The 7,037-nt window shown below is 36.8% G+C and overlaps 1 non-coding gene across 1 annotated transcript; it reads left to right on the forward strand.

The window, feature by feature from the left end:
* Positions 1-6,623: 6,623 nt before the first annotated feature.
* LOC129294029 (small nucleolar RNA R71) lies at positions 6,624-6,730 on the forward strand. Its single transcript, XR_008589270.1, has one exon. It is a non-coding gene; the product is annotated as a small nucleolar RNA R71 (small nucleolar RNA).
* The last annotated feature ends 307 nt before the right edge of the window (positions 6,731-7,037 follow it).

Below are 7,037 nucleotides of genomic sequence, written 5' to 3' on the forward strand. Positions count from 1 at the left end.
GGTTGTGATATAGGTAATGAAAGGATGTCTAAGAAATGCATGTATATAAAAAATAGGGTTAGCATCAAAATAATGCTAAATCAAGATATATCCCCTTAATGTGCAAAGCATAACCTAACTCAATTGAGTGAACACCTTAACACAATGAGGATGGAAAGAAATGATAAGAAATAATAAAACAAATGGAATGGATGAGCTAGGGAACTTTTTTTTTTCTTTTTTTTTCTCTTCTTCTTTTTGTTTCTTTTTCTAGCAACTTTATTTCTTTTCTTTTTTACTATATTTTTTTTCAAATCTATCTTTGTTTTTTTTTTTTGGTTGTCCCTAACTCTTTGAAAACAATGGAAGTAATGGATGTAATGGTGTAGCAATAAAGGATAAAGAATGATGGATAGAAAAATAATAATAGGCATCTACTCATTTGATCTAGGACATGCAATGAATATTAAAAAGACATATAAAAGTGTAACATGCATTCCTTAGGGAAAAATAGGGTGAATATATATATATATATATATATTTTAAGAATCAAACTAAAGGCTCAAAGTGGCTAACAAAGGATAATAAATGATAATAGGTTGGCTATTTGGCTTTTGGCTATTTTTTATGAATGCCATCTCTTATCTCCTATCAAACAAGTGCGAGATATGTGGTCTTAATTAAGAAGTGAAACAAATTCTAGAGGGTAACATCACTAAGGAATTAATCACACATGAGTGTTTAGCCTCTTCCATGAAAGGGTAATATGCCACTCTAATCTATTAATTCAAGGTAAAAGAATATTCACTTCACACCTATTCAATCCTAAAAATTATCACATCTCAAGATCAAAATATCCATTCAAGAGCTAGGTAATTAAGTAACCTCAAACAAAACAAAACAAAGCAATTTTTTTTAATTTTTTTTAATTTTTTTTTGTAAAACCAAACAAACAAATTTTTTTTTTTGCAAAACCAAACAAACAAAACAAAATGTTTATTTCTCTCCCCACACTTAAATCATGCATTGTCCTCAATGTATGTATAGACTAGTGATAAAATAAGGTGAGATCAATAATGAATGCATAACAAAAGTGTGGTGCAGATATTCTCTTTTTTTTTCAAACTAAAACACAAAACAAAGAAGTTAAATAAAGTAAATAAACTCTAATTTTCCTACTAGGTTCATCTCCCCCATACTTGAACTATACCTATCATTAAATATATCAATTAAAGGAAAGTAAAAGCTCAAGGTTGGAGAGATACAACCTTATTATGGTGGTTCAAAAACATGTTGAGAGAAGTCCTCCTCCTTTTGAAGTGATTTGGCATCTTTGTAGAGCTTACATAGGTGACCATTGATTTGCATGGTGGAACTCGTGGCTTTATTCAAGAGTTGCAAAACCCCATAGGGAAACACCTTGGTCACTAGATATGGTCCCTCCCACTTAGACTTCAACTTGGCACGCTTATAAATAAACCTTGTTTGGAACAAGAGGACTTGATCTCCTTCTTGGAACTTTTTCCTCAAGATTAGCTTGTCATGAAGGATCCTTGTTTTCTCCTTATAGATCCTAGAAGACTCATAGGCATCCAACCTAAGCTCCTCAAGTTCTTGCATTTGAAGAAATCTCTCCTTAGCTTAAAGATGGAAATCCAAGTTGAGTTTCTTAATGGCCCAATAGGCCCTATGCTCTATCTCCACAGGGAGGTGACAAGCCTTTCCATATACCAATCGAAAAGGAGACATGCCAATGGGAGTCTTATAAGCGGTCCGATAAGCCCACAAAGCATCCTCTAAGTGTAAAGACCAATCCTTCCTATTTGTGTTCACCACCTTGGTTAGGATCTTCTTAACTTCTCTATTTGATACTTTAGCTTGGCCATTAGTTTGGGGATGATACAGTGTAGAGATTTTGTGATGCACCCCATATTTAGCCAAGAGAGCCTTCATCATCTTATTGCAAAAGTAGGATCCTTGGTCACTTACCAAGGCCTTAGGAACTCCATACCTACAAAAAATATTAGATTTGAGAAACTTCAAAACAATCTTAGCATCATAAGTTCTAGTAGGAATGGCTTCAATCCACTTTGAAACATAATCAACACCAAGTAATATGTACTCAAATCTAAAGGATGGTGGAAAGGGACCCATGAAGTCAATGCCCCAAACATCAAAAATCTCACAAAATAAAATAGGTTGTTGAGGCATTTCATGTCTCTTACCCCAACTACTTACCTTTTGACATTTCAAGCATGCTTTACAAAATTTATAAGAGTCTTTAAACAAGCTAGGCCAATACAATCCACAATCTAAAACCTTCCTAGCTGTCTTATTTGAGCTAAAATGACCACCACATGCATGAGAGTGACAAAATTCAAGAATAGAAGGCACATCAACATCATCAACACACCTCCTAATCACTTTATCACTACAAATCTTCCACATCAAAGGTGGTTCCCAAATGTAAAATCTAGATTCTCTTTTCAATTTTTCAATGGCAAAACGTGAAGCACAAGGAGGCAAGACTCCACACTCAATATAGTTAGCAAAAGAGGCATACCATGGAGGCTTAGATGAAATGGCACACAATGCCTCATCAGGAAATGAATCACAAGGAATAGTAGGGTTAGAGTTTACCATAGTAGCTTTTAAATGAGGTAGTCTAGACAAATAATCCGCTACTTGATTGGTAGAACCACTCCTATCCCTTATCTCCACATCAAATTCTTGCATCAAGATCACCCATCGAATCAAGCGAGGCTTAGAATCTGTCTTCTTAAATAAGTACCTCACAGCAGCATGGTCAGTGTACACAACAACTTTAGAGTTAAGAAGATATGATCTAAATTTATCAAGTGCAAAAACAATAGCAAACAACTCTTTCTCAGTTGTGGTGTAATTAACCTGAGCTGAATCTAGGGTCCTAGATGCATAAGCAATCACATATGATAACTTGCCCTCTCTTTGACCAAGCATAGCTCCCACAGCAAAATTAGAAGCATCACATGACAACTCAAAAGGTAAAGACCAATTTAGGGCTTTAAGAATGGGAGGGGAAATGAGCATGCTTTTCAAAGTGTCAAAACTCCTTTTGCAAGCATCATCAAAAACAAAATCAACATCTTTTTGTAAGAGTTTAGACATAGGCAAAGCAATTTCACTAAACCCCTTTATAAATCTCCTATAAAAGCCTGCATGTCCCAAAAATGATCTCAAATCTTTCAAACAAACAGGATATGGCAAAGAAGCAATCACATCTACTTTGGCCTTATCCACCTCTATGCCATTGGAAGAAATCAAATGGCCTAAAACAATTCCTTTATCTACCATGAAATGGCATTTTTCAAAGTTAAGCACAAGCTTCTTTTCAATGCACCTACCAAGCACTTTATCTAAAGAATGCAAGCATGAATCAAAGGACTCACCATACACAGTAAAATCATCCATAAAGACTTCCATGCAATGTTCAATAAAATCACAAAATATGGACATCATGCATCTTTGAAAAGTACCAGGTGCATTGCAAAGACCAAAAGGCATCCTCCTATAGGCAAATGTACCAAAGGGGCATGTAAAGGTAGTCTTATCTTGGTCACTAGGAGCTATAGGAATCTGAAAATACCCACTAAACCCATCTAGGAAGCAATAATGGGACTTGGAAGCCAATCTCTCAAGCATTTGATCAATAAAAGGCAAAGGAAAATGGTCCTTCCTAGTCACATTATTGAGCTTCCTATAGTCTATGCACACTCTCCAAGCATTTTGAACTCTAGTTGGAACAAGCTCTCCTTTCTCATTTTTTACCACAGTAATCCCCCCTTTCTTAGGTACAACTTGGGTTGGAGACACCCACTCACTGTCAGCTATAGGATAGATGATCCCAGCACTAAGTAGCTTAACAACCTCTTTCTTTACCACATCTAAAATCAATGGGTTAAGTCTCCTTTGTGGTTGCCTAATGGGCTTAGCATTGTCCTCAAGAAAAATTTTATGTGTGCACACAATAGGGTCAATACCAGGAATGTCAGCCAAAGTCCAACCAATAGCATGTATGTTCTTTCTCAACACATCAAGTAATGCATTTTCTTCCTCAAGAGATAAAGAGTTAGAAATTATTACCGGAAGCTTCTCATTCTCAATGAGATATGCATACTTGAGATTGGATGGTAAAGGCTTCAACTCCAAGGTAGGTGGCTCTACACAAGAGGGAATGAGCTTCTTCAAGTCTAATTTGGTGGAATATTCCATGGTACTATCTTGTCTTTTAGGCTTCTCACTTGTTTTTGATTTCTCCTCTTCTTTCTTTACAGCCTCCCCCTTTTCTTGCAACTTGTCCTCAAGTGCTTGGACTTGAGCCACGGCCTCGACATGTGAAAGTGTAGAATTTTCCTCCAATAGCTTGGGAATCCTAAGAACATCAAGCTCGAGTGGAGAAAAACTCATAGATTCGGCCTTAATGGCTTTAGTACCTACAACACAAGAAGATATACCCTTCTCAAGCATTTCAAGATCAAGCATAGGAGATATTTTAAACAAATCATGAGAAGAAGTAGTTGCATCATTCAAGCATGCATCAATCTCTAAACAAATAGGACAACTACATCCATCAATACATGTAGTAGTAACAAGAGACAAATCATCATCAACATGTGAGAAAGAATCAAGCATGTGAGACTCACAAGCATCATGAAGCAATAACTCAATGGAACTTACACCTAACAAAGAATAATCCTCAAAAGGATGTTTCATTGCTTCATATATATTAAAAATAACATGATCCTCTCCACATTTCAAAATCAAACTACCTTTTTCCATGTCAATCAATGTACGGGCAGTCCTCATAAATGGCCTTCCTAAAATCAAAATATCATCCCCACTCCCTTCTTTTGACATATCAAGCACATAGAAATCCACAGGAAATAATAGACCTTTAACACAAACCAACAAGTCTTCTACTACTCCATGTGGTCTTCTAACACTTCTATCCGCTAATTGGCATATCATAGGTGTCTTATGCATGCAATCAAGACTCAAGGCATGATAAATTGAAAGAGGCATAACATTAATGGCTGCACCTAAGTCTATCAATGCATGAGAAAAATGTGTGTTGCCAATCTTGCATGGAATTGTGAAGGAACCGGGGTCCTCACATTTTATAGGGAGTTGAGGCTTCATGATAGCACTCACAGATGAGGGTAATTGTACCCTTGCATTAGGCCTAAATTTTCTTTTATTTGTACAACAATCTTTCAAAAATTTGGCATACTTAGGAAAGTTCTTAACTACATCCATCAAGGGTACATTAACATGAATCTTATGGAAGAAATCATATACCTCTTGATCAAATTGTCCCTTCACTTGCTTAGGGACCACTTGTGCTTGTGGAAAAGGAAGCTTCTTCATAATCTCTTGACTTTGCTTTCCTTCTTCCTTTCTTGAACTCTCCTTTCTTGTTTCACTTTGCTCGGCCTCTCCCTCTTTTTCCTTACTAAACAACTCGGCCATAGTCCCCTTTTCCACCTTAGATGGTGGTTGCTCACATATGATCTCCTCAATGTTTTCATCCTCATCATCTCTACAAAAGATGCATCATTAGGAGCAAAAGAAGAACTAGAAACATTAACATCAATTGAAGAATTTAAAGAGGGCTTCTCGGCCTTCCCTTGTCTTTTGTCTTCTTGCACTCTTTCTCCCAACTCCTTGCCACTCCTCAATGTGATAGCATTAAGATTAGCTTTAGGATTAGCAACGGTGTTGGATGGTAATGTAGAGGCTTGAGCATTGGCTACACTTAATTGGTTAGCAAGCATATTCATTTGAGAAGTAAGGGCATCAATTTTAGAGTTCATGTTCTCACACTTGTTACCCATACTCTCTACCTTGTTCCCTAAGCCATCATACATGTTTTTATACAAGGAGTTCATTTCAATCAACTGCTTACGTAACACATTCACATCATTAGAAGAGTTTGAATTAGAAGAACTCTCAATTGGAACAAGCCTCCTATCACTATAAAATTAGAAGAAGGTGCAAGAGAATTACCACTTGGATTGTAGCTTTGAGAAGAGCTACCTTGAGACAAATGAGGTGGAGGGTCACGGCCAAAGGTGTTTTGATAGGATCCTCTTTGTTGATTGTCTTGTAAAGCCACATTTGGATTTGAATAGGAGAAATTAGGATGGTCTCTCCATGAAGGGTTGTAAGTATTAGAATAAGCTCCTTGCCCTTGCCTCCCACCATAGGATTGTTTTCCATTGTAGATAGCATTTACTTGTTCAAACTTAATAGGACAATTGCTTTCTACATGCATAGGTGAGTCACAAAAAGTACAAGAATAAGGGACAAGTGCTTGAGAAGTACTTACATTGCTCACTTGAGATATTTGTGGAGCCAACATTCTCCCAATCTTGGCAGCTAGCAAGTCCACATATGAATCATTAAGAATTGAGGAACCTACCATATTCACATTTCTCTTTTCCCTTGTAGAGTATTGAGCACCACTTGAAGCCATCTTGTCAATTAGTTCCCAAGCCTTTAAGGAAGTGAGGTCAATCAAGCATCCACCACTAGCGGCATCAATGTTAACTTTGTCTCTTGGAATCAAGCCCTCATAAAAATATTGGACTAAATTCTCACTAGAAATTTGATGGTGTGGGCATTTAGCCAAAAGGCCTTGGAATCTAGTCCAATACTCATAGAGACTCTCATCCTCTCCTTGTTGGACCCCATAGATTTGCTTCCTCAAATTGGTGACCTTGGAATTTGGAAAGAATTTATCTAAGAAGAGTCTTCTTAGCTCGGCCCATGTGCTTACTTTCACATAAGAAGGGTAGTTGAAATACCACTCCTTTGCTAAACCTTCAAGAGAAAATACAAAAGCCTTAGCTTGAACATCATCAACATTTACATGCATAGGCTTCATAGTATCACAAACCAATAGGAGAGTATGCAAAAACCTATGGCAATCCTCTCCCGGTAACCCATGAAATTTAGGCAATGCATTAATCAAAGAGGATTTAATTTCAAATTGAACATTAGTAGGAGGAACATATAAG

The sequence above is a fragment of the Prosopis cineraria genome, unplaced genomic scaffold (assembly GCF_029017545.1).
Source record: "Prosopis cineraria cultivar Desert tree isolate PC_DT_omini unplaced genomic scaffold, ASM2901754v1 PC14, whole genome shotgun sequence".
Taxonomy (NCBI): domain Eukaryota; kingdom Viridiplantae; phylum Streptophyta; class Magnoliopsida; order Fabales; family Fabaceae; genus Prosopis; species Prosopis cineraria.